The sequence below is a fragment of the Panicum virgatum genome, chromosome 3K (assembly GCF_016808335.1).
Source record: "Panicum virgatum strain AP13 chromosome 3K, P.virgatum_v5, whole genome shotgun sequence".
Classification (NCBI taxonomy): domain Eukaryota; kingdom Viridiplantae; phylum Streptophyta; class Magnoliopsida; order Poales; family Poaceae; genus Panicum; species Panicum virgatum.
In genome coordinates, this window is record NC_053138.1 from 42,702,253 (window position 1) to 42,722,118 (window position 19,866).

The 19,866-nt window shown below is 43.8% G+C and overlaps 1 pseudogene; it reads right to left on the reverse strand.

Moving 5' to 3' along the window:
• Nucleotides 1-6,010: 6,010 nt before the first annotated feature.
• Nucleotides 6,011-19,052, reverse strand: LOC120701470 (annotated as a pseudogene).
• Between the last annotated feature and the right edge of the window lie 814 nt (nucleotides 19,053-19,866).

Consider the following 19,866-nt stretch of genomic DNA (forward strand, 5'->3'; position numbering starts at 1 on the left):
TGGGTGTTGGCATTTCTTAAGTCGCTATCGGGTTTGCGAAGACCTCGGCAACGGCCTCAGAATTGCCTATTGGCAGTCCTTAGTGCAATCACTAGAAATGAGGGCGCCAACCCATCCTAGCAATTGCACCCAAGGGGTGCCACTCGCGTGGTATAATCTATATGATTACAGATGGGTCCGCAAGCGCACGGATATACCATTGTAGCATTTCACCCGGAGAGTAAGGGTATCATTATTTATTTGTTTCCCAAAGGATGGCAGTGGCAAAGGTATTGTACTTAACATTAACTATGACATTGTGCCTCAAGAAATAGGCAAAAACCTTAGCAGGGGTAAGTCCAGGTAAATAATAAGCAAGGGTAATGCGACACGGCACACAACCACACTCCAAGAGGAAGGAATAAAAGAGAGAAACGATGAAACAAAGGACTAATCTATCCTACGTTAAGTCAGCTGGAGCTTAGGCTAGGTTAGGTGTCCTAGTGCTTCTATCCAAAGCTGGGGTCATGTTAGGACATGGTTAGGACTACAAGTGCCAGGAAAATGGGATAGCGGGGAGAAGGTCCCGCACCGGAGTACATCCAGTCCCGTTACCTCTTTGCATGAACTCCTAGACCGAACCCGAACGTCGGGAAATATGCTAAACGCAACACAACTATTATGCCGGACGAACAGGGCTATCACCACCTGCCGTCTACCCCAGTCACACCGTGGAGCACGGTCATATCCGAAGGATCCCACATACCTGAGCACCACGCTCATGCATGAAGTCACTACCCTAGCGCCCCCGGGTCTCCCACCCTTCGGATGGACAAGTAAAACGCTAGAGCAAGCCCGTAAGCACAACGAACCTCTATCCGTACCCGGATCATCTAGCCTCACCAAGACCTTAGCATAACTCATGAACGAACTAAGCATGGATTGATAAACTATCAAGATAGTAAAGCAACCATGGCATATCTCTATATTATGAATAGAAGTCTGACAAGTCGGATACAAAGCCATACTGGGAGCTGAGGATTGCTCAACGACCCTAAGGACGACTTGCTCGCTAAAGAAGAACTAGCCTAGCTCCACTACCTAGCTAAGAGAGCAAGAGAGAGGATAGCCTTCTTGGAATGGTGGAATGAAGTGTGTGTGTGTGTTGAGGGGGGTGGACGAGATGCCTATTTATACTAGTGGAGGTCAGTTTCCCGCCAACACACATATGGAAGGTGATCAGGTGCCTTGGCAGCTACTCCTCCTCGAGATGCACCTGGATGGGAGGCAGGGCAGGTTCGGCCGACCCCCCCCCCCTGGCGCCCCTCGTCCTTATCCTCCTCTGGCAGGCTGACAGGTGCGCCCTTGTGACTTTCCTTATGTGCATTATGCGTGGCGTGCCCGTTTGCTCTGCCAGGTGGGCCCTCTTTGCAAGTGGGTGACGCCGGATGCGATCTTCTGTGTAGTTTTGTGGCGTCTGCTGCGTGTTTTCTTCTTATTCCGCTCTTGCTCATCTGAAATGTATAAAACTCGAATACAACTGTGGAGCAAGGTTAGTGATACAAATATGTGAGTAAGGCGTATAGTTTTCCTTTATTATGAGTCTAGTTGACGGTCATATTTGACACTTAAGGACCGTCAATAGCGGGCATGCTTGAGGCGGGCACATCAGCATAAGCACAGCCGAGGCGGCGGTGCGAGCACTGACCACGGCTCGGGTGCGGCCGAGGTGTGCATGACAGGCCTGGACGTCCTCACGGTGGAGGCGGGTCTGGATTCGGCGATCGGCGGTGTGGCCGAGGCCGAGCCAGCAGGGACGGCGACAACAAAATGGGAAAAGCGGGGCTGGGTCCGGTGAGCTGGCGAGCCGATCCAGCGACGGCCGGCCAGATCCCTGCGGTCAGTGTGACAATCCAGGTTTTAGGGGTCAAAAATAAAATTTTTGTGTTAATTTGAAAATTTAAACCATGATTTCCAGAGCAAGGGTATTTTTGTTATTTTGGAAAAATGCAAAGTCCTTTTTACAAAATAGTTTTGCAATAGGCAAAATTTCAAAATTTATGAGGGGTTAAAATGTATATTTTATTTTTCATTTTTTACACTCATAAAAAGATGTATTTATTCCCTTGCAATTTTTAAAAATAAGTTGTGTTCTTTTGCATTTAAAAGATTTAATAGATTTCAAAATATTTCAAAATCCTTTGATGTAGTGAAAATTTGCACAACATGAAAGTTGTAGATCTCAAAAAGTTACACAACTTTCATGTTGAACACTTTTTCATTTAAGTCATAGATCAACGGGAAATTTTAATTTTTAGTTTAGCCCCTAAAAATTTGGAAAATTACAAAAACCTCCCTGCCCATAGTTCCTTCTTCCTCCTCCGCTTGAAACAGGGGCATGCCGTCGTAGCTTCCTACCCCTAGGATGGCTGCGCCACCATGGAACGCCGCCTCACCGACTCCACACGTCGCCGAAGCCCCCAGCCACCACCTCTTTTCCTCCGCTGGCTCTTCCTCCCCACGCCACGCCGCCGCTCATGCCACGTCGTCGGCCCGCCCATGGAAAAGTGCCGCCGTCATCGAGTCTTGCCCCCAGCTTTGACGAGCCCATCCCCTGAGCCCTCCCTCTCACCTATCCTTCCTCGCTGGCTATAAATAGCCGGCCTCGCCCTTCTTCCCCGACATACACAACCGCCGCCCCTCCCCTCAAACTCCGGCGAGCACCTGCTCGTTGTGGAGCCGCTGCCTCTAGCTCCCAAGGTCCCCACCGAGCCCTTGAACTGCAACCTCTCTTCACCCTAAAGCTCATTTTTTTATTTGAAGATGTTTTGGTGTCCAAATTGTAGGTACAATGGATCACATGTAAGTGTTTGTGCAAACAAATTACGAAAGCATTTTGAATTTTAAAATTTACTCAATGATAAAGTTGTAGTTTTGAATTCTTAATCAAATTCTATGTTTAGCAACTTTTGGTTCTAACAAGTTTTGGTGTTCAAATTGTATATATAATGTTGCTCGTGTAGAAGGAATGGATGGAACAGATTGTGGTTTGATTTAATTAAAGCCGAGGGATTTTCTTAAAACAATCCTGAGAGAGGACCAGGATGTCAAGTTGATTTGAAACTTAAGGTTTTCGTTGCAAATTCTCTGATCCTGGATCGTTCCATTGCGGGTTGATTTGGGGAAAAGTTGAGAGTTTTTTGGCAAAAAAATCTAAAGAGAGGAGGCTGGACCACGGGTTAATTTCTCTAAAATTCTAGGGTTTTTTGCAAAGTGACTGGAAAACACACAGTCTAGACCGTCTGCCCGGTCGATCCGACGCCGGGAATTGCGGGCGACATGGCCTCACTCTCTAGCCTTCTTTTGGTGCAAGAATCGTAGTAAGAGCTATCCCAATGCAGAGAGTGATGCAGAGTTGTTCTTTTCACAATGTTTCAGTGCAGTCAGAAATTCAGAGTACACAGGCTGCAGATTGCAACATCCTATCCCATATGCGTTTACTCATTTCAGCGAACGTGGATTCATATCAACTGAACGAACCAGCAGTTTCCTCGGGTACTGACTGTCTCGATCCATATCCACCACTCTGCTCATATGAACTGAACGAACCAGCAGTTTCCTCATATCAGGTAGTGTCTGTCTCGATCCAAATCCACCACTTTACCGTTTATAACAAACAATCCTGCTTACAAGCAATGTATTAAATACAGGTGGATTAGTATTATAAATCTGATGCACTGGAGGTGGATATTTTGAAGGATAAATTGTGCAAGCTGCAGATTTTAATTTTCTAAAGGTTTGGTTTGTCCTACTACAAACTTATGAACAATATGAAACTACAAAATTTGAGGATATTATGCATCCAGGAAGCCCTTTTGTGTGCATAATGCTTGAATTTTAGATCTCTATGGGCTGGAAGCTAAATTAAACCCTTTAGGTTAAAACTAGCAAATTAATATGCTCGTGCATTGCTTTGTTACGGAAAGCCATATAAATATTTATATTACACTATATGCATTTTATAATAGCATAGCATGTGTCGGGCAAGGACTTCATCCTTTTTCTATTTTAACCGTGAAGTGCTTATTCTAAATGGTTTTGGATACTTAACATACAGTCACCTGAATTCCTATTATGACTCCGATTGATGGACCATCACTACCGGAAACGGCTAATATGTCGTGTGCCAAATAGTTTGCCGTGTGCTAAAAGACGGGCACACGGCAAACAGTCACTTTGTTGTGTGCCCAAAATAAAACACACGGCAAAGTTGCAACGCGACATTCAATGTCACCTACAACCCTGATGACCTGCCCTCGGCATATAGCAACCCGTCCGTCCACAGTCGTATCTAGGCGTACACAGATATGGGAAGACAAGTCCATGGGCCAGACTGGGATCCGAGGACCCAGCCCCTTGATGGAGAAGTCATTATGAGGGTGGGAAGAGGAAAGAAACATGGGCGCTACTACATTGGCGATGGCCTTGTAGACACGGCCAGCACTCCCACCCTCTCCCAGATTCGAGCGAGGAGCACGGCCAATAGCCCGGCCATACGCCCACGGCTGTCCGCGTCGCAGCTCCAAGTGCAGGAACTTCAGGTTATTTCTTATTTATTCATAGTTCTTTCGTTTTGTACATATATTTGCTTTGCATTGTAACATTGTCATGAACTATTGTAGCACCAAATGCAAGCGCAACAGGCGGCGTACGAGGCGGCACTGGCCGAAGAGAGGAGGATACGACAAGAGAATGAGCAGAAGCAGGCGCCCGAGATGGCCCAGATGTACAACTATATTCGAGGTCTTTCTGTCCAAATGGGTAATCCCATCCCAGCCATGCAATTCCATGTGTCTCCTGCTCCTACTACTCCTCCGGTGAGTATCTTGAAAACCCTTTAGTTTCTTTTGAAGTATTAGATACTTAGAGAACTTTAGACTTAGAGATTGTGACTTACATCGTTAACCAAGTTATATTCTTGGAAAAAGGCTGATTTCATTTTGGATCTAGTGTGTTACATGATCGACCCGTTTCCCTTTCGGATGAATTTGCTTGCTTGATCGTAGTGTGCTACTACCTCTCTACATCGTTGGATCTTTAAGCTCCTCTTATGAATTATAACTTGAGAATTTGCTTGTCTTAAATTTTTTGCAGAATCTATCGACGGCATCGAATACGCCAGAAATGTCGCCGGGCATCTTACCGACGATACCCCCACACCAGTTGTTCCCACCTCAGTTCGGCGTCCCACCACCGTTAGACGACCTACTGCAGCCACAAACTTGTTTATCTGTGCACTTATGGACTTGTAAACTTTTCATCAGACTTGTGGATTTGCATTGGACTTGTACTTTGTATTAAACTTGTGAATTAGCAGCTTTGTATTGCACTTATGATGTTTGTTGTCATATATAATGCCTTGCATGTTGTTTGTGATATATGTATTGATATATGTTGGAGTGTGGTCCTTTAAACCTAAAAAAACAAAAAAAAACAGGGTTCCTTCGGTCGCTTTGCCGTGTGCCGCGGCCATGGCACACGGCAAAGTAACCGTATGGGCCGGCCTGGAAGCATACTTTGCCGTGTGCCTGCCGCTCGGGCACACGGCGAAGCCTGAAGGTTTGCCGTGTGCCTGCCGCTCGGGCACACAGCGAAGCCTGAAGGTTTGCCGTGTGCCTGCCGCTCGGGCACACGGCGAATCCTATAGGTTTGCCGTGTGCCCACGGCGCAGGCACCCGGCGAAGAGCCGCCGACACCGTCAGCTGGCCGCGACGGCGTCTGCTCACTTTTTTCGCCGTGTGCCTATATATACACACGGTGAATAGGTTTGCCGTGTGCCCAACATTTGGCACACAGCGAACAAGGTCTTTGCCGTCCCCGTGGCTGCCGTCGGCCACCGTCGGCGAAGTCTTCGCCGTGTGCCTACGAGTCTTCGCCGTGTGCCTCGAGCACACGGCGAACTCGAGGTCTCCGGTAGTGCATGGAATCATTACTTATTTTGGAGATAAGGTATAGCCATCTATTTACCTTCTCATGTCAAGTAGATGCTATTTAGAAAAGCATATCCAGTGACCACACCACCTTCGTTTAGTGTAGCAGCCTTGGTTATCATCAAATAACCACACTGGTCATTTATTATGACCTGGTCTTTGTTCCTGGATCCAACAATCAAACTTTTAGTGGTTTTTTTTTGAGTATATGGAATACTAGAGCAGTTGACGACATATTACCGCAGATAGGCTCCAAATATCCCAAATTCAGAAACTGCATTTTCCTTAGCCCATGTTCCCTCGCGAACAAGATAGCAGGGTGATGCTGGAGGAAATATCCTTTGCATTAGGATGTATGCTGCAAGCTCACTGCCTCCATCATTCCATAGACGAACCAATGTTTCACGGAGATTATCACCATAAATATTGTTCCCTGCCAATGACTTCAAAATTACTCATTCACTGACCAATGTGGAAACTTTGACTCCTACACATTGTAGACAAAATGACATATATACCTCCACCCTCCCTTTGCGGTTTAAGGGCAAACAACTCTGGAGATTCAATTGCAGACATCATTATGCTGTCATTTTCCCAGCTCCACAGTCCCGCAAAGCATTGTCGAACTCTTTCGATATCACCTTTGTTGTCGAGGAACCTGGTAAGAGGTGCAGTTTTGATAGGGGAAAACATCATATGCGGAGTTAAATCTTAGACCGACATAAACATTAGTACACTACTACATATCCCGATAGCTGATGTCACAGAAATATAGAGGATTATGTCCCACCAAAGGCTCATTAGCTTCAATTTTCCATGTCTTAATTCATCGGCAAAAAGTGAACAGGTATGACTTTATCAGACCCAATCTGAGGAATGCTATGTCACAAAATCTAAGCTACCTTTCAAGAACGTTTTCCTTTGCCAGTTCCTGTTGAATTTTTTTTGTCCCAACAAGATGGTACGATATCGAAGGGCACTTTATTGCAGAAGAACGCTCAATTAAACTTCTTGCTCTCCATTCCTACATGCAAAGTACGTTTCGCATTATGACAAAAGCATTCAAGACATCCATTGGCCAACAAGTCAAATTCTATACTGTTTAATGGAATAGATATACTGAAACGTTTATACAGTTCATGGACAGAAATGATCAGAAAACATACTGCTTCTGAAGAGTAATCGTTCGGTGAGTAACCTGCTCTGAAGTAGACAAGGGCAACTGGCCACCCATTTCTATATGCAAAAATGTATTAACGTTCAATGTTAATTCAATTATCCAACCTTGCGTTCTATACAAATTGTCCCAAAATGAAATAGAACGTACACTATCAGTGTTCCATCAGAACGGAGCTCCCCTACTGCTTCTATTGCCGCCAGAGTTTTGCGGATAGTTCTCACCCCATACGTGAAACAGAGTTAAGACAGACATTTCGATTTAACTGCTTGGTAGAATAGATATAAATCATTAAACACTATTAATCTCCCTAAAATAATAAAGGTAGTTCCTCAAGATTTGTGCATGGTTTGCCAAATGAGAAGGATATCTTTCTTTCAGTGTAACTGTGATCCAATACTGATCATACATATACCTCTCTTCTTGTTGTACAACTACCAAAACTACTGCACTGGATGACAAAAGTTTCGTTAGTCAAGCCTTCAGAACTCGAGTGTTTTGAACAAGCTAGCCATCATGTCATGCATACACTACCTGGGATTGTTGTACTCAGCCCATGCTCTGGCTAACGCTTCAGCATGTTGGGTGATAGCTGTGTTTCCAACGATGCTTGATCCAAACCAAATTCCCTCTCATGCATTCTAATCAGGTTTCTGCACATTGCATCCAGAAGTTCATGTTATATATTTGTAACAGGCAGAAATAAAACAAACAATGTCCAATGAATATCCAAAAGGAAACTCGATGAAGCATGCTCGATATTGATTATTTTCATTCATGAATCAACCAAAAACTGTGGCATTTGTGCATATGAACCAAGAAATACGTATTCAGGCCTTCAGGGCAAGGAAGTTTCTTAGTAACTTTGACTTCTCATGTCACTTGTTGACCCGGTGCCGTATTCACAAGATTGTTGTGTATATTGTCTCAAAATGTATGATATGCAATCTGATAGGATTTCATATGCTATAATCTGACCTGTGAAGTTCAGATACACCGCAAGTAAGACCATTGGAAGATGTAGAAATTGTGTTGAGCTCCACTTGAAGAAGCATGTCAGTAGCTCGGTCCACCATATAGTCTGACCTGGTAAGGCCGAAACGAATTTCCTGAAAGGGATCCGTAATTAACCATTATTAAGTTACCAGGAATGTAGGAATATTATTTCTTCGTACTGATGAATAATTGAAAGGAGCTGTATGGTTACCTCTTTCTTATTCAGTTCCATCATCTCCAAGTGTATATTTAAAAGCTTTTTAGTGAACATATCAACCTGTTTCGTCCTGAAAGAGAAATATTGCAAGTGCTAAGTAATGAGAGTATATTAAACATTAGTTGCTAAGTTAAATGAACATTTCGTCCCAAGAGTAATCTGGTTAATGAAGTTTAGGGAATTTTGAGAATTTTCATGAAACTGAAATAGGCATGATAGGTTTTTTTGACTAATTAAGGATTATCAGTGTTCTCCTCGATCACAAAAATATAATGTTATATTTAACTGATAATTAAATACAGAAAAATACCGATGATTTTTACTTTTTCCAAAACTTGTGTCCAGCTTAGTGATTCTGGAAGTTTCAACCATGGCTGCCGAACTTTTTGATGCTGTTGGTAAATGCTTTACATGCCAGCTACTTAATTCTTGGATTAATTAATCCATGCCATTAGAAAATAACCTTGCCAAACTCTGTTGCAAGAACTCCCCATCCAAGCTAACACAATCAACAAGCTCATTGAACAGCGGAGCCAACTCAAGCGCCTGATCCCAATAAAATCTTGGAAATGACATTGGCAAAAGAGAAAATGGTGCATGTAGTAGACCTACCCCAGGTGCTTTTCCAGATCTCTGCAGCACACAGTTTACAGATTGTCAATTTGCCATTATCAAAATGATAAAATGATATCCAAACTTAAATTGTATAGTTGAAAAACACTATTTTGGGTGCCGAATTCCCTAGCGGTTATTGTTGAACACAGGGAAATGACACTTTTACCTTTCAAATATTTTTAAACAGATAGGGAAAAGATTTTCTTTTGTGGGTGGTCAGAAAACTGAAGAGCAAATTTACTATTCCCTGACGGTAGTCAAGAAACGAACAGAAATTGTCCAAGCGCCGAAACTAATCTTGTATATTTTGGCATGCTTCCTTTCGTGCGTGTTGTATACATATTTCTGCATATGGACTTACCTACACAATGGTAGTAGCTAGAATCAAACAGATAGGGTGCAAATTAAATATGTTGTTGTTTGTTCTTGTCATGATAAAATTGGGTAAGACATTGCATATCATTTTGGTTTGTGAACTTCAATGATGCCTTTACATCCAAATCTACGGTAGTCCTTATATATTTGCCTGGCATGTTATATGCATGCATGTGACGCCATTTTAAAAAGGACTGATGTCATATGAACTAAGCTGCACAATAGAGGACTGATTCATTATTAAATTAATGTGAGCCGCTATTTAGTTGCTTCAATCATCAATTTTTCTTAAATTCAACTATATATCAAAAATTTTGTTGAGGAAGCAATTACTTAGTTTGGGGATCGGAGGTGTCATATTAAATCAGTTTTCACATTAGTTTGGGGGAGCAAAAGTGTGTTTGAAAATACAACTTACCGAAGTAATATAAGTATCTAATAAACCCTTACCGAGATCACTTCGCTAAGTTCATTGTATGAAACGCATCATAATAAATGGAGTGCAAAATTGGCACTAAATAAGGAGATGCTCCGATCCCTTTGTTATTTTATTTGGCTACCTTCTTTTGGCTTATTCTCACGATCTCCACGATGGGACCGTAACCCCCTGCTTTGATATAGTTATAGTTTGATAGATACTTATAGAAACTATAAAACATCATTCCAATTATAGGCAAATCTAGTAATACAACTTTTACAAACTACTAGAAAACACGCAATTAGTCCATTCAAAAATACTGGTAGCAAGAAGACCCGATACTAATGCTATGCTACCGATATTTTTAGGATCGATGGAAGCCTACAAAGACCTTTATTAAATACCGGGTGGTAGCATCACCCGGTACTAATAAGGATCTTTAAGTAACAGTTGATGTTACCATCTTGTACTAATTTAAGGGTCTCCCATATTAATACTAGGTGGTAACACCATTTAGTATACTAACATAACCTTTTAGTACTGGTTGCTTACCACCGGACACTAAAGAGTTCTTTATGGGTTCCTTCTATAGGAAAGCATCACCCCCCTAACCATAATTGTTGTGTCGGTGAGATGGAAGGGGAGGTATGTGCAAGGAAAGAGGTCTTGTGTTTGAATCTCATCTGCTACGCACATGCATATTTCACATGACAAAAATTGCGTATTTCACATGCGCACGTGCAAGCCTCTTCCTAGGTTTAAAATATTTTTTTACATAAAATGCTTTAGTACCAGGTGGAAGCATCACCAGGTACTAAAAAGATTCATTTTATTACCGAGTCATCCACCCGATGCTAATGCCCCAGACTTCTAATCCCAGATGCTTTTTCACAGGTGCTGATCAAGGTTTTTTAGCAGTGATATTAGCAATTTTAATTAAATTTTTAATGATCAATGTTTAGAAAGTTTGATAGCTCAAATTAAAGTTTAGCATGCCAAATAAAGAAGAATGCAGTATGATTGTTTAAAGCTGACTAAACAAAGTATTATTAGATCAAATCAACCCATCTGTATTATTGTGGTCCCACTACCACCCTTCAACATATTCTCATGACATAGTGTAGGTACAATTCATAATTTTGTTTCAATTATAGCCACGTCACACAAAGTTTGTAAAATTAATTGTACTATATATATGCTTATCATGCTTCGCTGCAAGTGGATCATTTGTGACTTAATTAATCATATCGGTTGTTAGAGCGAGCCTAGTGTCAGTATCTTGCCTAACCACAGCTGGTATAATAAGGAGCAGGGAGAAGAAAGTAGGCCTTTGTAAGGTACAACGGGCCCAAGAGGAGTATAAAAATGTTTCCTTCGTCAGCACCAATTGTGCTCTGTTGGAGAGAGAAGATGAGAGATTGAGAACGAGAGATTTAATCATTTTTCATTCTTACCGCCCCACACCATAACGGCAATTAGGTTCCTATATGTGGGTTGCCTTAATATATTGTCTCTTATAACTCTACATAGGAATTTTGCAGATGTAGAGAAGAGAGAGCGAGGTGAGAGAACAAAGATCATTGTTTGAACGAGACAACAAACTTATAAGCCAAACTCTAGACTACCAGGCAACTTCACCACCATTTGTCGTTCCAATGCACTCATACTATACATACCTACATTAAGGGATTCTAAAGTACATACGAGATAAGTTACAAGATAATCAATTATACAGGTTGTCTGTTATGTCGTCCCAAGATTACGTGTCAGTGCACGAGATTATTTATTAGATGGCACCAATAATGTACTTCCTTGCCTCAAGATTACTGTCAGACACCCCCTCCGTCCTAAAATAAATGTAGTTTTAGCCTGCAATGTGACTACGCGGACAGGCTCCTATTTGCGGCCTGCATGCAAATCACAATTGGCAATGGAAAGAAGACAAGCTTCTGGAGCTCAAGATGGATAAATGGTCTCCAGCCAAAGGACGTAGCACCAAATCTCTTCAACTTATCTAAGTTCAAAAAGAGAACAGTGGCAGAAGCTTTAGCGGGAGAGGCGTGAATATATCAGGGATATACGATGGATTAACCACTACCCCCACATTTTGGAGTACGTTAGGCTCTGGGAGCACATGCAGAATGTCCGGTTAGCACCTGATCAAGAAGATCAAATTGGCTCGAAATTCACAGCTCCAGGAACTTATACAGCTGCATCGGCTTACAAAGTATAATTTTTAGGACGCACTAAGGCTGCGCATGCGGACGGACTCTAGACGACATGGGAACTGCCAAAATGCAACTTTTTCGTTTGGCTAATCACCCAAGCCGTGTCGGGATGTCGGATAAACTGTTCCGGAGGGGGGTGGCCGCACACGCCTTGGTGCCCCCTCTGCAGCGGAGCTAGGGAATCTGTTATTGGGATGCAGATACACAAGAAAGATTTGGCAACTTGCTGCGGAATGCGTCGCCTGTCTGGAACTTAATCCGAACGAATGGAGACCGAGTGATTGTGCACTCACCTGGTGGTTAAACACCGGCAGAACGCCAGGTGTGCCGAAAAAGGCCGTGTGGAGCCTCGCCCTGCTGATCATCTGGGAGGTCGCCAGAGTTGTCGATATAAAAGATATGTCACGAACCATGCTTATGCAAAAAATCAAAGCGAAGGCCAGCACTTGCATAACAGCAGGAGTAAAGAACCTGGCGTCATGGTTAACCAAACCGGTGGGAACCGGTCCGGTTTGACCGGTTACTGATCAAACCGGTCCGGCCCGGTTTCGGTTTGGGCCGGTATCAAACCGGCTCAAATTCAAAATTCAAATTTGAATTCAAAAAAATGAAAAAAATCCCAAAAAATTTCTAAAAATACTTTAAGGTGCGACGAAACTAATGGTGTCAAATTTTCTCAAAAATTCGTTCATTTAGTATAGTTTGCGGAATTTTGAAATTAAATCAAAAAAAAGAAAAAGAAAAAAACCGACGACCCATTAAGGCCCACGGCGCTTTGCATGCATAGATAGGGTTCTGGACAGAGGTCCCCCCCCCCTCGCGCGACCCCCAGAAGCCGTCCGCCCCCCACCCGCTCCCTGTCCGCCGCCCCCCAAGAGGCAACCGGCGCCTGCAGCCGGGAAGCCGCCCGCCGCTCCCGGCTAGCCGCCCGGTTAGTCGTACTAGCTGGCCAGGCCTCGGATCTGGTCGCTGACTGGCGCGCAGAGGCGGCTAGCCGGTAGCGCCGGTAAGCCGGTGCAACCGGGAGATAAGGTATGAAGTGGAATTTTTTTAATAGAATGATTGGTTAGGTGTATGATTTAGAATATTAGATGATTTGTTTTAGGATTTAGGTTAGAGTTAGGTGTATGGCTGATATGTTTTAGGTTTTAGGTAAGATTTAGGTGTAGGAATTAGGATTTAGGTAAGCTTTTGGTGTAGGATTTAGGATTTTATTTATGTGATTGATATGTTTTTGTTGTCCATGTATGCAGATAGACAATGGCAGGCAGAGATGTTGTATGGGAACACGGTGAAAATCTTTATCTCGGATGGCGATGCAACTATTGTCGTACACAGAAAGGAGGAGGTGGTGCGACTAGATTGAAACAACATTTGGCTGGGCGCGGGGCAGAGGTGGTCCATTGCAGGAATGTGCCACCTGATGTGCGGGACTTCTTTCAGCGTGACATTAATAGGGCAAAGAAGGCAACTGCTGACCGGGCTCGAGAGAGGTTGAGACGGGAGAAGTCTGTAGTGGAGGGAAACTATCCCAGTTATGAAGAAGATGAGGAGGCTCAGGTGCAGCGTGCCATGGATCTATCGAGAGTGGAAGCAGAGTTCCGACGGGGGGTGGAACAGAGAGGAGGTGCATACGAGCGTGGAGGGGGTAGTGGTTCGACGAGGGGGAATACTATGCAAAGGATGTTTCAAAGGGCCACTTCGCAGAGGGAGAGTCCTGTGGTGGATGGCTATATTTGGCAGCTGGTGGGAGAAGAGGAATGACGCAATCAAGGATTGATACAGGCTCGTGGACGCAGAAGCGTAAGAATTCAAAGGAAGCTATTGGTAAAGCTTGGTCAAAAATTTTCCATATTGCAGGAGTACCTGGGAGTTAGGCTGACGGTCCATACTTTGTCAGCGCGGTCAGGGAGACACAGAAGTGTGGTAAGTTTCCTATCATTGGAATGACACCTATGAGCTTACATTCTTGTATCTCATGATTTTCATATGGTTGCAGGTGAAGGTATCGCATCACCCACTGGACAGGATATTGATGGCAAGTACCTTGATCAGAACGAGCAAAACTTGAAGATGAGGTACATAAAGTTTCAGAAAGACTGGCCCTTATTTGGCATCACGTTGATGTGTGATTCATGGACTGGCCCGACGAGGATGAGTGTCATCAACTTTTTGATATATTGCAATATGGTCATGTGGTTCCATAAGTCTATTGATGCGAGTGGAAGAACTCAAGATGCTGCATATTTACTCAAGATAGCCCCTAAACATATTTCATTCACATTGAGTATGTTTTGACATGTTACTAAACAATCTGTTTTTGTTTGCAGGAGATTCGAAAGGTGGTGGAAGAGATTGGACCGGAGAATGTCGTGCACGTAGTCACCGACAACGGCTCGAACTACAAGAAAGCATGCAAGGAACTACTAAGTGGGGTGTATGAACACATAGCTTGGACACCTTGTCTAGCACACACCGTCAATTTGATGTTGAAGGATATAGCTCGAAGGCCTAAACATGGTGTTATGATCAAGCAGTGCAAGCGAATTTCAAATTGGTTACACAATCATGGTCAGTTGAATACAATGATGACGCAATCGGTGGTGAGTTGGTCAAGTAGAATGCCACTCGATTTGGAACCAACTACATGTTCCTAGAGAGCATCTATCGAAAACGTGACCGTTTCATGCAGTGGATGGCATCTACTGAGTTCCAACGTAGGAAATGGGTGAATACCGAAGATGGTAGATTTACTCATGCAAGTTTTGCAAGTATGGAGTGGTGGGATACATTGAAATATATCATCGACACGGTTCAACCAATATACCAGTTCCTCGCTTCGCTGATCAGGACAGGAAGCCGAACATGTGTGAAGTCGTGATGGCCTACCAGACTATGAAACAGGAGCTGCGGTCTTTTTTTGGAACAAATGTTTCCACACTGAAGAAGTATATTCAGGTGGTGGACGAGAGGTTGGGTGACGTGTTCATAGGCACGTATGTGGGTCCAGGTAAGCACACACGAGTCATCTATTTTTAAGCTCTATTGACCTTATGCTTATTTGAAGTGATTTATATTTTGCAGCTGCTGTCCTAAATCCGAGGTATGCATATACGATGGATCCAACTCAAGAAATGTTTCGTGGACTTAAGGATACATTTCAGCGCATGACGGATCTCCAAAGCGCCGTGCAGGCATTGCAGGAGTTTGACGTGTTTCGGCATAAGGTTGGCGAGTATGGCAGTGAAATGACAATGCGGATGGCGATGGATCTAAAGACATCCCCATGTAAGAGTTACTCTATACGACATTGTTGTTTTCTCTATTCGAATATATTGCTTACATACTCGGTTGCGCATGCAGCGTCCTAGTGGATGATGTTCGGATCAAGCACTCCAAAGCTGCAGTACCTTGCCATGAGGCTTATTTCACAATGTTGTTCGTCCAGTGGATGCGAGCGGAACTGGAGTACTTTTGCCTTGCTGCATACAAAGGTTCGCAATCGGTTGTCGCACAAGAAACTTAACAAGCTTGTCTATGTCAATTACAACCTTCGTCTCCGACTTGAGGAGGTCTCCGGCCCACCGATGCGTGAAAAAGGTGATTTCATTGACCAACTGGCCCATCTTTCTTTCTATGATGAGAATAATCCTGTGCGGGAATGGATGGAATATGGTAGATCTAACCAGGCACCAGTTCTGGACGAGGATGATGCTGACGGCGACATTCCTCTCCTGTCCCATCATGTCAGAGATCAAATAAATGTGTTAGATCTACGTGAGGCTACGGGGGATGATTCCATCAGTGATTGGGCACGTAAAAATGTGGGTGACACTCACCTAGAGAAGAGGAAGTTGCAGAAGGGGCCTACGAAGGGTGACCCGAAGCGTCGAAAAGGCAAAGGAACAGCAAAACCAGTGAGCAGCGACACCGAGACTGATGATGACGAAGGTGAGCGTAGTCCTCCGTATCAGGAGTCCAAGGATAGCACCTCGGCCGATGATAGTGACGGTACTGATGCTGATGCTGATGCTGGTGGTGGTGGTGGTGGTGGTGGTGGTGGTGCTGGTGGTGCTACTAGTGGTAGTGGTGGTGCTCGTGGTGTTCGTTTCATAGGTATACATTGCACATACAAATGCACATATATTTCTGACTATGAGTATTGACTACTAATTATGATATATGGTTGAATGCAGGGGAGACTCAGTTCACACATGCTACTTAGGACACCTACCATGGAGCACCGCAATCGCAGAGGAGAATAGGTGGACCGACGGACTATGACACTCCACAGTACTCTTCTTTCTCCTACAGCGATTACAGGCACTCTTTTCACTACCCCATTACTGACATCAGCATGCAGCCACCGACGAGATGGGTGTACGAATGGGAAGACCCACATTTTTACACTATATTAGTTCAGGAATGACAGACAACATCGGCGTGGACGGGCCAAACTTGGCAACACTACAAGACTGAGCTGCTTAGAGTGCGAGGTATCGCTTTGATGTCCACTGCCGAATACCAAACCGCGTCCCAAATGGGGGTTTTCCCATTCCTACGTTGAACTTTTATTTGATGTGTATAAGTGTATGACTCGGTATTTGTATGCACGCTTATTAATATTGTATTTGTATGCATGATTATAAATTGTTCCTTTGGTGTTGTCATTTACATTAATATGTGCATAGCTCATGTCGATTTTTTTTTATTTCACATCGGGGAACCACTTTTAATCGTCGGAAAATATCATTAAATCAACGGTAAACCGGCCAAACCGGCCGGTCTAACCGGCCGGTATACCGGTACGAACTGGTTGCACAGAGGTTTTTAAATTCAAATTTGACTTTAACCGGTTTGGACCGGTTTCCGGCCAAACGGGTCCGGTATACCGGAACCGGATCACGCCGGTTTGACCGGACCGGTCGGTAATGTAAACCCTGCCTAGCATATGTAACTACGAGTTGTAATTTATTGTTACCGGTTAGCTGGTTTGTACTCTTCTTCTATATCAATAAAATAGGCACAATCTCGTGCCCGTTCGTTCAAAAAAAGACAATACCAACTACCAAGAAATCATTGTATATGAAAACACATAGAGCTAATCAAATATTTATTAGTAGATATTAATTTTCTAGTTGCAATGTATATGCATTCATTGTATATGCATTCATTGAGGATCCGGAAAACTAAATAAATAATACGGTTTTCAATCACAATTGCTAAAAGTAACTGGAGGTAACAAAGTGATTTCTTCATATGAATAATGTGTCTGAAATTTTCTAAAACAGCACTTATTTTGAGATGGTGGGAGTATTTCTTATTATCTAGTTCCGCAATACTTATTACTAATTCCTATGGCTGCAACTAATGCTTTCTTTAGAACATTCTGGATGCCCTAAATGGCCTAACTAATAACTCGGGTATTAGCCACTATATACAATCGAGGTTAACACCTAATGTTGCATTAGGACTCTTCTTGTGGCTTTGCATAGCTTATGCTTTAACTTAGCTCCTTTTTACAGGAAAAAAGCTCAAGAGCCAGACGAGAAAATACCACAACAAACTCAGAAGGGCGCAACTCAAAAGCCGAAATCGATAGCGAGAAGAACATGCCACTTTGGTAGAGTTCTCAATAGTTTATTCCCCATCAGGTTTGGAGACGCTAGGTCTCCCCAAGAGTGCATTATTCCCCCACAGGCCACAGCTAAACTTTCTCTTTATGAATTAAGGAATAAAATTTAATTATTCTCGCTGCTGATGTGTCGCTCTTCGTGTCACCGTCGAATGTGTCACTCCTCATCTGTCTTTAGAAGCTATCCATTGCAACTTGCAACTACATTTATCTCCACTGACATGTGAAACAAAAACAGAAACGAGATCGAGCCGACCCCGTGGAGCGCGTGCAACTTTCTTTATACTATGTCTTCCCGGAGGCATATAATTATTAAGGGCCTCCACTGAAGCTCTATTTTTTTCCAACCAAATTCCAGACAAATTTGCATGGAAGCGCTGACTCACGTTACTAGTTTGATTAATCCTGGATTTGAGAAGGATTTGGAGCGTCCTTACTGACTTGAAAGGGAAATAAAGCAATCCTCAAATACCCTTCAATTGGGAAAAGGGGACAACCCGAAAAGTGGGGGGAGCAACCGAAATAAAAATCTCAGCCTAATTTATATCTATATCTATATTTCTATTACTAAAGCAAGTAAGGTTTCCACTCAAGTTTTTTGATTTGGTACGTTATTTGGTCCACCTATGATATTGACATGTGAGCCTTAGTCCATCTCGTATGTGAGTCGGACCAACCCCTCCGTCCACGAGTCGATAACGTAGATCCCTACAAATTTACACAGAGCACCAATACGTATCTGATACTTATACCAAATTTCTCCGTAGCAAAGCATGGGCATAATTGCCTAGTAAACCTAAAACATAATGTCAAATCTAACGGAACGCTAGCTAAACCATGTGAAAATTACGTTGCGTCTACATCTAGCATACACTCCACTTTTATATACTCTAGCTCATCAATCCATGGCTTCCTTGGGCTGGCATAACAGTGGCATGGCCAATAATATGTAAAGTTACGTGTCATAACAACGGAAGGGATCGGATCAACAAGCTAAGCTAGAAGCACCCATCATAGATTGTTAGGAACAGATTATACAAGGACGCAGAAGTGAATTTGGGATAAGCTGAAACAAAGCTCGTGGCGAGCCTAGCTCGGTTCGGAGTCTTGTGAATTTTATTAGCGAGTTTAGCTACTAATTAATATATCTACACCCTTTTCATCTCGATTACGGTGCGACTCGAGCCAGCCAAGCAAAGGCCGGCGGGTTATCATTTACGTACCAAAAGCTACTAATAAATTGGCACTTACTTTCTGTATTGGAAATATATAGTTTTTTTTCTGCCGATTTGGCTTTCCTCACTCATGACGTACCGGGTGGTTCTTGTCCCCGACGACGAGGCCGTGCTGCGAGCACCAGACCAGCGCCTCCTCGACAAGCTCGTCCACCATGGCCGGCGGCACGGCCAGCTGCTCCGACATCCGCCCGCGTCCCTCCCCCGGCACGGGCTCCGGTGCCGTGGTAGACCTGGCCACGGCGCACCTCGCCCAAGTTGTCTTGGTGGACGACTGCAGCCGCACTGTCGGCCACGGGTGCACGACGAGGAAGCGGCCTCCGTGGCTCGCTCCTTGCGGAATGTCCGTTGCTACTACGCTGCCGGGGAGCATGCGGCGGCCATTGCCGTTGGTGGTGAGCGGCTTTCGGGCTCGGGAGCCTGAGAGTGAAGGTCTACTGGGGGATGGCCGGGAATGAAACAGGTGCGGGACTGCGGAGACCAAGCAGGAGCGCGATGCGGCTACATATAAACGCGGGCAAGCGGTGTTATCGGGGCCGTCCGATCAGTGTGGGCAGTTATCGACCCCCTCGATCCTGGGACGACGACCGGACGGGTGTCATCGTCTGTGTTAGACATACCACAAACAGAGTGGTAACGGATCATGTCCCTAGTGATATCTTTATTATTCTATTTGACCTTTATAAATTTTTAGCTTAAAATTGTCACTACAAGAAAAGCGAACTTTCGTCCCTTTGGCTAATACCGGACACAATTTGGTCCAGTACTAAAGTTGTCAGTTTAATACCGGGTCCAAATTTGAAAGCCCTTGAATCCATTTTTGTACTGGACCAAACCACCGGCCGGTACTAAATGTTACTTTTTAGTATCAGTTGGTGTTTTGGCCAGGTACTAAATAGTCCTCCACGAGTTATTTCAAAAAAAAAACATCTCCTATCTAGTCACATATGATGCATAGGTCGAATGGTAAGGAAGTTACACGCTAGGCTAAAAGTCATGGG